Source organism: Macrobrachium nipponense, chromosome 2, assembly GCF_015104395.2.
Source record: "Macrobrachium nipponense isolate FS-2020 chromosome 2, ASM1510439v2, whole genome shotgun sequence".
Classification (NCBI taxonomy): domain Eukaryota; kingdom Metazoa; phylum Arthropoda; class Malacostraca; order Decapoda; family Palaemonidae; genus Macrobrachium; species Macrobrachium nipponense.
In genome coordinates this window covers 69,754,641-69,770,206 of record NC_087201.1, presented here as the reverse complement: position 1 = coordinate 69,770,206, position 15,566 = coordinate 69,754,641, and the positions used below count along the sequence as shown (strand labels likewise).

Sequence of the window (15,566 nt, the reverse complement as noted above, 5' to 3'; positions counted from 1 at the left end):
TCTGATATTAATTAAATTACATGAATATCTGTAAAGATACGATCAATTGACTGCATAAGTCTACACACGTGTAATGCCTTTTCAGTGTTATAAAACGCTTATGTTCAAAGGCAGAACAGGGTATTCAGGCACGTAAAATAATTTTTTTAAAGGATCAAAATAACCCTGAAGAAAATTCCTGTAATGTGTTGTAATTTCTCTGTGGTAAAATATGGAAAGTTGGCTTTACTATTTTATTAGGGAATTTATGCTAGAAAAGACAAAAGCTCGTGTCTTGTGAAGCTTTTTAATACACAGCTTACGTAAGTGTGGACTTCTATTACTTAATAAATATTCTAATCACGTTATTGTGAGGTTTTAGATATATATATAGGATATATATAGTATATATATATATATATATATATTATATATTCCATATATATATATATATATAATATATGTGTGTATATGTATATGTATGTTATATATATATATATATACATATATATATACATATACATATACATATATATACATAATAATATACATACATATATATTCTTCTCCTCTCACCTGGTCCCTCCCCTATCTCTCTCTCTCTCTATCTCTCTCTGTGTGTGTCAAAGGATAATACAAATTGCAATGGACTTTGATCTGCTGAAAACATACAGTGCCTATTTGGTGAAGAATTTATTTTATTTTATTTATTTATTGATTTAATTTTTTTTTGCGCATATCACTTCCAACTCTTAGTTGTCAAAGTACCGAACAGCCTTTGACTCAGCATTGCCTCCCCTCCCAGATTCGTGGACGCAGCTGCAGAAGCAGAATGGAGGAATTCTAGAAAGCATATAATGACATCAACTCAAATGGCAGTCATCTCATTATTGCTATCTGTTCCTGTTCAAGAGAGTAACTAAAGACTATTTTGTCTGATTTTCTGGAAGCTGTTATGTAGTTCGTCCCTGAATATTCGATTCAATGTTGCATTTCACATATTTTATTTACTACATCTTCACTGGAATATGATGTGACAAAGAGATATTCCCTGATTTAATACACAACTACGTGAAATGGCTTCGAAATAAATATTGCCATACCTAGAGCACTGTGTGTGTGTGCATGATAATCTGCTTGTGAAAGTATAATGATCATTCATAGTAAATGTTATACAATTTGAATGTTTGTACAGATTAATTTATATTAATGATCGCAATATTGATAATATGATATGATATGAATGATATGTTTTTATGATAATGATAATGATATGTTTTACTGTTTAATCACATATTCCACAGTTTGAATAAGTGCACAGACCAGTTCGTGTTAATAATTGTGTCACTACTTCCTCCACAATCTAACAATTGTGACACTACTTCCTCCACAATCTAAGAAGACTTTCAAAATTAAGATAAAGAGAGAGAGAAGGTTCAAAGAATCTGTACGATATAGCTGTAAATCCTGATAAGGTTCTTATGGGATCAAAAAGCTAGATTTTTAATCGTTTGATCTTCCGCAGGTTAGTAAGCTGAGACCCATATTAAAACTTATACTAGTGACGTACTTGGCATTTGAAAAGAAGGCTAAAGAGACTAGATTATCGATTTTTTTTGAGCGGTTATTGAATTTAATCTAGGCGGAACGAAGCTGCTAATATTATAAGTAATTAGGGGACATCCTATCGTTACAAAGTGTAAAAAAAGTTTGAGTTATATAATTAACTACTGAACAACAAATCTTGGTAGTACGGTAACTCTCAGCGATTCACAACCCAACGCTGTAACTGAAATCGACGATTTTTTAATCGACTGTTCGATGCGAGGCGCTACCTCTGAATGCCTGGCATTCTTTTCCCATGAGAGAGAGAGAAGAGAGATTGGAGAAGAGAGGAGACGAGGAAGAGACCTCGATTTGAATCGAGAGAGAGAGAGAGAGAGAGTCAAAGCGTATCAAAACAGGACTGCCTCAAAGCAAGCGACGAATCGGACGCCGAATAGCTCCAGATCGTTACCTCTGATTTCACAGGTGAGCTGCTGGTTGTTATTGGAAGTCAGCGGAAGGTTTCATAGTGGGTAATATTCAGCCGTCTCATCTCGTGTTTATTATTTTCGAAATGTTTACTATTCTTCCACGTCCGTTTCGTTTACGGTGACGCCGTGGAAGCCTTTGTGGTGTTTATGGTGTATTAAGCTGATTATACAAGAGAGGAACCTCCGTTATCTGCATTGCTTTTTCAAAGAGTAAATACTTTTTTCCTTATTAATCTCACTCATATGCTGTGTTTGTTATTCATTTCAACTTATCGCTTTCCAGCTTTTTCATTTTGCGAAAAACGTAACAGGACTATTGGATACTGGTGTCAGATAGGATTATGTTCCATTTGATATTTCTTTATAAGTGTTATTACATTGTCCAATTTCTAATTGACATTTTCGTAAACAACCCTTGGATAGGAGCTTGTAAGTGAAATCACTATATTATTCACTATTATTGCATATTTAGTAAGGTTTATTATTTTTGACAAGAAAATAAGTAATTCAGAAATGTTAGAATGTGATTGAAGGAGCAAAAGTTTTTTTTTGCTAATTCTAAAATTCACTGTTTTTTGCATCAATTATCTCTCTCTCTCTCTCTCTCTCTCTCCTCTCTCTCTCTCTCTCTCTCTGTGACGGTTAAAACGCTTGATAGTAGGAGAATTTTTCACAAACAAATCACCAAGGTGTATATTGGTGACTAGTATTGTTATTCATAGTAGAAAGCTGACACGACTGTCATTTCTTATCCTTTATAGTAATAATAATTCATTATTTTGAATATGAATTCATATACAATATTTAAAAAAATGGTGCCAAGAGGCTACATTTTAATTTATCATTAGATGCGAGAAGTTGCATTTCTTGAAGTGTGTAAATCTTACTAGTATATTTCGAAACATTTGTATCGCGTTGCCACATTTCTGGTCTGGTTTTGTTATTCAATGTTTTTTATTATGAAGAGTTAAACATGTTTACCCAACAAATATTAAAATAAATCATATTAAGCTTCTTGAGTTACTCGCGTGACTTTATTTTCTAACATATAATAATTTTTTTCCTTATTCAAATTTCTTTCTTAACGATTTTCCCATCCTACAAATTTCACCCACAATACTTTCAAAGGGAAATAATCAGCAATCCTTCCAAGGCGTTTTACCGAAATATGCAAAGGGAGCCAAAAAGAAAAAGGAAAAAGACTAAAAATAAATGTAAACAAATAAAAACCTCATATCGCCATTAAATCAGGCCTTGATAGTAAAACCTCGTCCCACGCATTTCGTTCGCTCACGAACTACGAACGTTCTGAACAACACGAACATTCGAAAAAACTTTTTCCTTTCAACTCGAAGGTTCGTGTTCTTTCTTACATATTTATTTCTATTTTATTTTGCCTCTCGCTCTCTCCACCCACTCGCCGAATATCCGCTCAAGGAAAAGGAACACTCGCCAAAGAATGATTTCGAAACGGAACGCTTTTAGTCACTCTGTCAGTCCCGCCTCTTTTGTTGGAATACGTTTTCCGTCTGTATGTTCGAATATCTCGAGTGTCTTGATGTATTCATGGCTCTCTCTCTCTCTCTCTCTCTCTCTCTGTTGCATTTGCGTGCACAATGTGAGGCAGGAACTTCAATCTCTGCTTTAGTAAACACTTTTTTTTTATATATATTTTAAAAGTCTGTGGGGTTTCCCGCCAAGTAGATATTGCGTCAGACGATCAGATGTGAACGGCTATAGTAACTCTGTAAAATACGTTATTCCATTGTTTTACTGCCCCTGCTTCCTTTTAATGTTTGAATCTTCAGCTGAAAACCTTATGGACAGTCAATCGACAATAGACCTAAGAGGACTCCAAAGGACTATATATATACACCAGCAGAGAGAGGAGAGAGAGAGAAAGAGAGAGAGAGACAAGGCACAGGAAAAGGAGATAGTTAATTTAGTGTGACTGAATAGAAAGCTAAACCGAAACACCTGAATTCAGGAGACGACAGAAAAGAGCACGACTGAATTTGGTCCTCGCTGAATATTTGGAGATCAGAAGATTCCGTAGCTGCAGCATTAAGCAAACTATTCACATTTCAGTACTATAGTAGATTCACATCAACCGTACATTTGATGCCTAGGCCAGTCCCTTAAGACGCTCCTGATTGGCTGTTGATAAGCCAGTCACACGGCTGGGAACTCTCAGTCTCTCTCTCGAGAGAGTTCACACAGGCAGGATGTATGTTCCACCCTCCTGAGGGATGCTTTTGAACAAGGTATCCCTCAGGAGCGGTGGAACATAAATCCTACCCATGTGAACTCTCGAGAGAGACTGAGGGTTTCTAGCCCTGTGACTGGCTTATCAACAGCCAATCAGGAGTGTCGTAAGGGACTGTCCTAGGCATCAAATGCACGGTTGATGTGAATCTACTATAGGCATCAAACAAACCTGATACTAGGAAGTCCCCCACTGTTTGGAGCAGCAGCAACAGCCTGCTTAGTGGTGAGCACAAAAAAGGCTGGGTCAGGCAAGGAAGAATGCACAAGACGTTTTTCGTTGTATTAAATTTTATGCAACAAACATTACGAACTCACTGTGCCACAGGTCAACGTTGTGACATAGACATGAAGTGAGTTCATAATTTTTGGTGCACGGGTAACAAATAGAGCCATTTTTCCCCCGTAGTGGGGTAGTGCCGTCAGAGCACCTCGTGTGGTGTGCTGTAGGCGCATTACTTAAGGTTCTTTGCAGCTTGCCTTTGGCCTCTAGCTGCGACCCCTCTCGTTTCTTTTAGTGTGCCTCCTTTCATATTCGCTTTCTTCCATCGCACTTTCCACCCCTACCTAACAATTGACTCATAGCACAACTGCGAGGTTACTCTCCTGTTACACCTTTCAAACCCTTTACGGTCTATTTCCGAATCCGCTCTGAATGACCTCATAGGTCCCAGTAGTTGGCTTTTGGCCTACATTCATTACCATTTTGATAAAGAACCATCTTAAAAGAATATAAATATAGATGTTATGTGAGATGCGTAGCCAGTATTAACTCAAGAGTAAAAGACAACACATGTTAAAATTCACTCATGGAAATAGAATTCAAGCAAAATGGTGATGCAGGTTATCTTCTGACCTAAATAGAGTGTAGCTTATGTTCTTACGAGACGGGAACTGAAAAACACAAAAGCTTCTAGTTAAGGAGAACACTCTGTACTATTATGTATCCCAGATTCTTAAGTAAAGTTTTGTGTGTGCGTAGTTCAGTACAGTCTAAAGAAAATAATAATTCTTCGTGTAACCACAAATACGTGCCAAGTCATTCCCTGATTTTGAACAAAAGTACCTTTAAAAGTTACGTTGACAGAAACAAAAACAGACGTATTTTTCTTATGTCCATATGACAATAAACTGATCAGTATCCTTTCTATCTCTAGCGCCTAATAACTAAAAGAAACTTCATTTGCAATTAAGAAAAAACGTACTAAATATTCAAACTGATAATATCCATTCCAACACAATAACAAAACAGATGGCTGTAATCATCTATTGTGCATTTGCATACGAGAGTATGGTATTAAAAATAAGTGAATGCTGCTTATAAATGCATTATCTAAAATGACTGTTTATTCATTGTTTGACCTAATTTATATGTAGGATTTTTGAGAATTATATTTTCTATTTTTCTGCAGAAATATCATGGAATGTTAATCATTTTTGAGTACAGAAAGAGTGAGAGAGAGAGAGAGAGAGAGAGAGAGAGAGAGAGAGAGAGAGAGATTTCATACTCTGTCTGTCTCTCTCACTCTCCTCTCCTCTCTTTTTCTCGTTTTCTCTTTTATTTTTTCCCCGGCCGTGTTTCTTCACTTTTCTCTCTTTCTCTCTAATTTTCCTCGCCCTCTCTCTCTCTCTCTCTCTCTCTCTCTCTCTCTCTCTCAGGACTATGAAATACAAAAAATTTCCCCATCTCTCTCACTCTCTCTTTCGCTCTCTCTCTCGCACACACACACACACACACACATATATATATGTGTGTGTGTGTGTGTGTGTGTGTGTGTGTGTGTGTGTGTGTGTATGTATACATATCTAAAGAAAAAAGAGCATGAAACATTTATAAGAACTTGTTTCCTTTCCTCCATCCTTCCCTCCCTCCCTCCCCGTATCTCTCTCTCTCTCTCTCTCTTTCTCTCTCTCTCTCTCTCTCTGCTCCCTTTACAGCAGTTAAGAGGTGCGTGAGGCAGACGATGGAGAAACTCCCCTTTCAATCGATCAACGAAGTTCTAAAAGATGATGAGATTCTCGCCATGATTCCTTCCATGCCTTGGATTCTGATTATGACTTTTGATGCAATAACTGTGATCTCTGGAGATTCCAGGAAACTCTTAGGGAACTATGTTTTTATATATATATATATATATATATATATATATACATATATATATATATACATATATACCAACAAATATATATACATATACTATAGATATATATATATATATATATAATATTACATGTATACATACATATAGTATGTTATATATATATATATATATATATATATATATATATATATATATGTAGATATAGATATTACATATGTATGCATATCTATCTATCTATCTATCTTATATTTGATTATACATACATATAGCAGTAATATATATGTATATATATATATTTATATATATATATATATACTATATACTATAACCATTATATACATATATTATATATATTATATATATATATATATATATGTAGAGATAGGGATATTACAATGTATGCATATTATCTATCTATCTATCTAATATTATACTATAATAATAACTATATATTATATGTATATAATTACGATTATATATATTAATATATTATTATAATTCCAAAGCATACACACATATGTATAAATATATATATATATATATATATATATATTATATATATATATATATATAAAACACGAGGCCTTGATTCACAAGAATAAACAACAATGAGTTGCAAACCATTACACTTGTTATGCGAGCCTAAATTGTAACTGGAAATTCCTTGGGAAATAAAACCTAGTGACCTAAATGAATTGTTTACTAATCAGCGGAAAATCAAATATGATTGGGATAAGAGACGTATTTCCAAATCTAATCCTAATGCCCATTACCTCAACTATATTATTGATTTTTTATTTTGAATATTATCGTAGCAGCAAACAGGAACTGAAATTCATCTGTGATCTGTCAATATAAGTGAATGTGGGTAATATTTTGTGATTTTATTCAGGTGGATTTTTTACAGATATTATTATACTGAGTTTGCGGTGAAGAGAATGGGAATTCCCTGTCTGTGAACAGTTTTAACACAAATAAAATGAATAACAATTTTTTTCAGATGTGTTATTTGAATCTCCGTCTTTAATTTTTTGTAGTTTAGCCTACGTGTAATTTCCTTAGTAATCGATATATATTTAAAGCGTAATATATATATATATATATATATATATATATATATATATATAATATATATATATATATATATATATATGAATAACTTGATCACGAAGTATATAAAACGTGATGCTATGTATAAATAAAGGTTTTTTGCCACGAAGGAAAAAATGAAAAAGCGAGATAGCCAAGTACTTTCGGTCCTGTTCGGACCCTTTACTGAGGCTAACTGATTTTTGCCTCTGTAAAGGGTCCGAACAGGACCGAAAGTACTTGGCTATCTCGCTTTTTCATTTTTTCCTTCGTGGCAAAAACCTTTATATATATATATATATATATATATATATATATATATATATATATATATATATATATATATATAAAGAAAGAAAATAACTGATACATCAGTTATATGAGGATCCAAGGCATGCATCGGTTTTAACATGATCACCTGATTGTTATTTGCAAAACTTTTGACAAAAATAGACTGCTGTTATTTGACCTTGTATGTAAATGCCAGTATTATAATGGCAGGTATTTGCTTAGTAAATTTGTTTAGTAAAGCTGTAAATAAAATAAGGAATAATAATCAGTCTATAGCTGTTTTCAAATGAGTGTCAGTTACATAAATGCAACATTATTATTCACATACTTCCCTATTTATGAATGATCAATCATTAATAAACGGTAAGTCACGAAAATTGTTACATCAAAGTATTTTCACCTTCGAATATCATTATTATTATTATTATTATTATTATTATTATTATTATTATTATTATTATTATTATTATTATTATTATTATTATTATTATTATTATTATTCAAAAGGCAAAGCCTATTCATATTGAACAAGACCTCAGGGACCATTGACTTGAACTTCAAGTTCCCAAAGAATATGGTGACCATTTGAAAGAAGTAGCAGAAGGTAATAGTAAATACAGAAAGAGGAGATCTGTTATTGGAAAAGACAATAAATTAACAATATAATAGACAAAAAATATAAGTAAATTATTAAAAAAAGGAGAATTGACCTGAATAAACTGACCAGTGAGAGCAAAGCCAGACTGAAAGGGAAATGAGACTAGCAAAAAGAAGAAGAAAAAAATTCCAACACGAGTTAAATGAAGGCTGGTAACTCAGCCGTTCTCCCCAAACAATACATAGCGTTCTTGTGTTATTCTTCCCCCTGGAGGACACGCAAAATTGTTTTGTCATTTATATATATACATTTTTCTCCTTTCCTCTTCATCTCTCTCACTCTGAGTTACTGGAGATGGGTTTGGGGATGTTACCTGGGTAGCAGGGGCTAGGGGTGGAGGGCCAGGGGTGAGGTAGGAGGGTAGGGGAAGATGGAAATCTTTTGTGAGCTTTTGCGACGTTGCCTGAAGGGATCTCGTTGTTTGCTACGACCGGACATCCATTCGCACACTCATTAGGACCGTGAGTGGTGATAATGATGGTCATGAAAATAATGATGATGATGGCGACAATGCTAGAGTTAACAGTGAAACCATGATTTTTTTTTTCGTAGATGGCAAGGGAGTTTGGGGGAGAGGGTAGACGGGATGGATGTCTTTCCCCGACGCAGTCTTGATTCTACAACAGCCTCCTATTTCCAGGATGAACAGAGAGAGAGAGAGAGAGAGAGAGAGAGAGAGAGGGAAGTCTCGGGGATGAGGAGAAGAGGAAAAGGCAAAGTGTCGAGAGCAAGAACTTGCTTGGCGTCATGCTCATTAGCTAATGGGAAAGGAGCATAAAATGTCGGCCACGAGAGGGAGCCCTTTTCCAGCTCCTCGTTCCAGGTTGCTGTAGAGATAATCCCGGCTCGGCGAGGCCTGAGATCCCTTTTCCCAGATGTTCTCTAGATAGGGAATCGATTTGGGTGATTACCCTCTCGGTAAATAAAGGATTTGCATCGGCAGACTCCTCCACCGAACCAGTGGTACTTTTGCTTGTATTTCAGCAAGCAATCCAGAGGAAATGGCTCGCAGCCCTTCCAGCCATCTGCTGTTTAAGGCCCGAGGAGCGAGCTGGAAGCCGCTGGAACTTGTGAGACTCCTCGTTTTATGTCCACGGAGGCGTTTTCTTGTAATCTCGGTAGAGTATAAAACGAACTTGGTAAGGATATGCCCTCATTCAGGTGTAACCTTTTTCATAAGGAATGCGATTACGAGGCCTCAGTTTGAGCTACAGGTTCTAGGCCTAGTTTCATAAAGAAATAGGAGTTCTCAAAAGGCGGTAAAACTTGAGGAAGAAGTATAACCAAGTTTCGTTTACATCGGTCTGGATTAAGCTTTAGGCCAGCTTCCCTAAAGTGGGGAAAAAATTTTCAAAAGGAAATTTTTTGAAAAGAAGTCTAATCAGATCATGAGAAATGCAAATATGAGATCTCGGTCTGGGTTGAAGTTCTAGGCCTACTTCCCTAAGGTAGGAGAGAATTCTTTAAAGAAGGTAAATTCTGGGGAAGAAGTCTAACAAGATATTGCTGAACTTTTTATAAAGCTGTAGGCCTACTTCCGTAAAGTTGGGGAGAATTCTGTAAACGAAGTAAAATTTGGGGAAGAAGAAGTCTAACCGGATGACGTTTACCTGTGTGCCTTCCGTTTTCTATCATGGTTAGTAAAATGGTCGTGTCCTCATTACCTCTATTATCAGCGGATAGACGTCGTTCAGAGGCCTCTTGACGGATTTTACAGCGAGCGTTAATGGCCGCTTCGCTTACCAGTACGCCTGCCTCTCTTTACGAGCTGCTTGGAGATCCCCGCTTTTTGCAACATTACGCTCATAACCTGAGCAGTATATAATGTCGAATATTTTTTGGGGACATTATTATTTTCAGTTGCTTATTCTTTCTCTCCCCACTCTTCACTCTTTCCTTATTTTTCTTCTCACGTTTGTTTTGTTTCAGCGTCGATTTATTCAGAGGCCATCACACTAGGTATTAACACCTTGACTAAAATTAACATCCTCAACTAAGAATTTAATTGTTAAATTCTTAAAATTTCTTATAATTTGTCAATGCAATATCCGGGAACTGTTTTATCAAGGGCATCTCAAAGTGTAGTTGTAGTTGTAAGTTTATTCTTTATATTTGTTACTAGCTCAACCTTACAGTAAGCAAATATATATGCACTTGAGGAGATCATTTTTTCCCGGAACGACATCAGGTGAGAATTGTATCATAAGGTCACGGAAAATGTAGAAAACATGAAATTAATAAACCATCCAAAAAGACACTGTTCAAGATGAACTCATCTGTGAAACTGACTTAAGGAAAGTAAGAAGAGGAAGTTTCAGACATTGCATTCATTCTCATTAATTTCAAACGTTTCTTTCATGCGATTGTTCAGTGTCTCAAATAGTAACGAACCTCTTGGATACAACCGAGGAATATAAGAAATGTAACAGGTTATAATGAACCTCCTCTTTGCCCTGAGAATGATACCTTAGGATCCAAAAACTGAGTTCTCTCAACATTTCCAAAACATGAAAAGGTCAAGCAGTTAGTCATTTTCAAAATGATTTTGGGTTTTTAATGGAGTAGTCTTACAACTTGCCTGGTTTTCTTCATATCATTGCATTTGTTTTGATGTCATGATTATTCACTACTTTGTGTTTTTGTTGTTGTTGTTGTTGTTAATATTATTATTATTATTATTATTATTATTATTATTATTATTTTTTTTTTTGCTCTATCACAGTCCTCCAATTCGACTGGGTGGTATTTATAGTGTGGGGTTCCGGGTTGCATCCTGCATCCTTAGGAGTCCATCACTTTTCTTACTATGTGTGCCGTTTCTAGGATCACACTCTTCTGCATGAGGCCCAGAGCTACTTCAGCCTCTAGTTTTTCTAGATTCCTTTTCAGGGATCTTGGGATCGTGCCTAGTGCTCCTATGATTATGGGTACGATTTCCACTGGCATATCCCATATCCTTCTTATTTCTATTTTCAGATCTTGATACTTATCCATTTTTTCCCTCTCTTCTCTTCAACTCTGGTGTCCCATGGTATTGCGACATCAATGAGTGATACTTTCTTCTTGACTTTGTCAATCAACGTCACGTCTGGTCTGTTTGCACGTATCACCCTATCCGTTCTGATACCATAGTCCCAGAGGATCTTTGCCTGATCGTTTTTCTATCACTCCCTCAGGTTGGTGCTCGTACCATATTACTGCAAGGTAGCTGATGTTTCTTGCACAGGCTCCAGTGGAGGGCTTTTGCCACTGAATCATGCCTCTTTTTGTACTGGTTCTGTGCAAGTGCCGGGCATTCACTTGCTATGTGGTTTATGGTTTCATTTTTCGTATTGCACTTCCTACATATGGGAGAGATGTTATTTCCGTCTATCATACTTTGAACATATCTGGTTCTTAGGGCCTGATCTTGTGCCGCTGTTATCATTCCTTCAGTTTCCTTCTTTAGCTCTCCCCTCTGTAGCCATTGCCAATTGTCATCGCTGGCTAGTTCTTTAGTCTGTCTCATGTATTGTCCGTGCATTGGTTTGTTGTGCCAGTCCTCTGTTCTTTCTGTCTTTCTCCTGTCACTGTATATTTCTGGGTCTTCGTCTACTTTTATTAGTCCTTCTTCCCATGCACTCTTTAGCCACTCGTCTTCACTGGTTTTCAGATATTGCCCCAGTGCTCTGTTTTCGATGTTGACGCAGTCCTCTATACTTAGTAGTCCTCTCCCTCCTTCCTTTCGTGTTATGTATAGTCTGTCCGTATTTGCTCTTGGGTGTAGTGCTTTGTGTATTGTCATATGTTTCCTGGTTTTCTGATCTATGCTGCGGAGTTCTGCCTTCGTCCATTCCACTATTCCTGCGCTGTATCTGATTACTGGGACTGCCCATGTGTTTATGGCTTTTATCATATTTCCGGCGTTGAGTTTTGACTTGAGTATCGCCTTGAGTCTCTGCATATATTCTTTCCTGATCGTGTCCTTCATCTCTTGGTGTTTTATATCCCCTCCTTCCATTATTCCCAGGTATTTGTATCCTGTCTCATCTATGTGTTTGATGTTGCTCCCATCTGGTAGCTTCATCCCTTCAGTTCTCGTTACTTTGCCTTTTTGTATGTTGACTAAGGCGCATTTTTCTATTCCAAACTCCATCCTGATGTCCCCAGATACAATCCTTACAGTCTGGATTAGGGTATCTATTTCCTTGATGCTCTTACCATACAGCTTGATGTCGTCCATGAACATCAGATGGTTGATTTTGTTGCCTCTTTTCTTGAGTTGGTACCCGGCATCCATCTTCTGTAGTACTTTTGTCATGGGCATCATGGCTACTACGAAGAGTAGTGGGGACAGTGAGTCGCCCTGGAAGATCCCTCTCCTGATATTAACCTCTGCTAGTCTTATTCCAGAGCTTGTAAGTATTGTATTCCAGTTGCGCATTGTATTTTTGAGGAAGCTGATGGTATCTTCCTCTGCCCCATATATTTTCAGGCATTCTATTAGCCATGTGTGTGGTATCATGTCGAAGGCTTTCTTATAGTCTATCCATGCCATGCTTAGGTTGGTTTTCCTTCTCCTACTGTTCTTCATTACCATTTTGTCTATCAGGAGCTGGTCTTTTGTGCCCCTACACTTCCTTCTGCAGCCTTTCTGTTGGTGGGGGATGGTGTTTGTCTCCTCTAGGTAGTTGTATAGCCTTTCACTGATGATACCTGTTAGTAACTTCCACATTATTGGTAGGCAGGTGATAGGCCTGTAGTTACTGGCTATATTTCCCTTACTCTTGTCTTTTTGTACTAAGGATGTTCTTCCTGTGGTCATCCATTTGGGTGCTTGGTGATTTGAGATACACTGCTGGAGTTGTTCTGCTATTCGTGGGTGTAGGGCCTTGAAGTTTTTGAGCCAGTATCCATGGACTTCATCGGGACCTGGGGCTTTCCAGTTTGGTATTTTCTTTAGTTGGTGTCTGACTGTGTCTGTCGTGATGTCTGTGAATCTTTGTTTTATTCTCCCTGTTTCTTCTTCCTTGACTTCCTGGAGCCATGTTGCATGTTTGTTGTGTGATACCGGATTGCTCCATATGTTTTCCCAGAGTCTCTTACTTGGTTCGGCTTCAGGAATTTCTGGGTGGGTCCTTCCCCCTTCTTAGTTGGCTGTTATAGTCTTTTCTGGTTGGTTTCCGAATAGTTTGTTCGTTGGTATCCCTTATTATTATTATTATTATTATTATATTATTATTATTATTATTATTATTATTATTATTATTATTATTATTATTATTATTATTTTGGTAGAAGACCCTCTTTTAGGCAAATGCTGTTAAAGGGGATGGCAAAATTAAGCGAGTTGATTTTATATATTGTTTTTTCTATTTTCCTTACAATTCGCCTCTCAGGCTCAGCGATGTTTCTGAGTAACTGGCCAATATTCATATTGGGAATTAAAAAAAAAATTATAAATGCTGAAGGTTTATTAGAACAGGATCTCAGGTCCAGGTCAAGCCGGTATTGGCCAGTTACTCAGAAACATCGCTGAGCCTTAGAAGCGATTCGTAAAGGAAACTAGAAAAAAACAATATATAAAAATCAACTCGCTTAACTCTGCCATTCTTTTTAACCGTGTTATTATTATTGTTAATATCAATATATTTTAATCAAACCTTCCCTGAGTCCTACAGTGATGCATTTTGTTCTCTGTTTCCGATTACGTATTTCCTAGATCAATAACTTATCGATAATGCTTCTCATCGGTAATGAAACGTATCAGGCAGAACATTTCAGTCGATAATTGATGTCTCTACAAGAAATAGCAGCTTATTGGTCAGGAAACAGAACTGTATAATACAAGTCTCGCTTTATTAACTGGCAAGTATGAATATTACCGTTGTATAGGCTAATATATATATATATATATATATATATATATATATATATATATATATATATATATATATGTATATATGTGTGTATATATATATATATATATATATATATACACATATATATATATAACACATAGATATGTGTGTGTATACATACACACTTTTAAATGGTATATATACAAAACCACAGTACAATTTTTATTCAAAGCTTCATAATAGAGATGCTCATATTCATTGTCGAAAAAGTTATATTAAAAGAAATTATGAAATTCATCATTATACTGGCGGAGGATAGAGAGAGAGAGAGAGAGAGAGAGAGAGAGAGAGAGAGAGAGAGAGAGAGAGAGAACCCATTCGAGTGTGGTGGCTCATATATATATATATATATATATATATATATATATATATATATATAATATATATATATATATATATATATATATATATATATAATAAGGATTGGTAAAGTTTTTAACACTATAAATAAAACTAGATTTTAAAAAACATCCCAATAATTGCGCTCATTATAAGTATATATAAAAAATTGGCCAAGTTTTTGACACTATAAATAAAACTAGATTTTAAAAAAAACATGCCAATATTGTAAAGAAGACTGAAAAATATAGTACACTACCTCTCTTTTATCACATTCCCTCACTTTACTAAAGGTATAATGAATTCACCGCATAGCTCATATGTGGCGATCATGCGCAATGAAGAAAGGCTGGGCAGTAAAGAGAGATGATAATAATAATAATAATAATGCATGAGAGAAGTCATGAAAGTGATAAGAGGCCATAAAATAGCATTCAACAGACGACATACCTAGTCATCCGATAGTATTTACCTCCTAATGGGCAAATAAAAACAAAAATGGGTACTAATTAGGCTTCGCGTAATACCCAGTAAGTACCCAGCTTTGTTAGTAATATCATTGGATGATTGCGCATTTGTCCGAATAATGGCAATTGAGGATATTGGAATAAAAATTGTATCGAAGTATTGCTATAGAGATAGAATGAGATATCCAGAGTGGTGAAATGGAGTCTCTATTTGTAATTAATCTTCTAGCAATTGCTTCGCATTTTATGGCTACTAATTGCATTCGGGTTACTAGACTTACCATTCAGGAGACATATGGTGACGGATGTGAAGTTGGTGTTATTCTGGAAATGTAAAAAATAGATATATAATTAACAGTTTAGGTAGAGTTTTTATAACGATTTGATTAATGTTACCGATGGTTAAAGAAGGTAAGATTGACCATACAAATTCCAGGTAT

General features: G+C 35.8%; 1 protein-coding gene across 5 annotated transcripts in view; it reads right to left on the bottom strand.

Moving 5' to 3' along the window:
• Positions 1-15,566, bottom strand: part of LOC135220654 (neuroligin-2-like) — a 208,073-nt gene that overhangs the window by 136,556 nt on the left and 55,951 nt on the right. For 4 of the 5 annotated variants that reach the window (XR_010315744.1, XM_064258007.1, XM_064258008.1 and 1 more), the window contains exon 2: positions 15,408-15,450. The exons of the other annotated variant lie outside the window; for it this stretch is intronic. The gene's annotated coding sequence lies outside the window, so the exon portion shown is untranslated. The remainder of the gene's footprint in view (positions 1-15,407; positions 15,451-15,566) is intronic. 5 annotated transcript variants of the gene reach the window in all.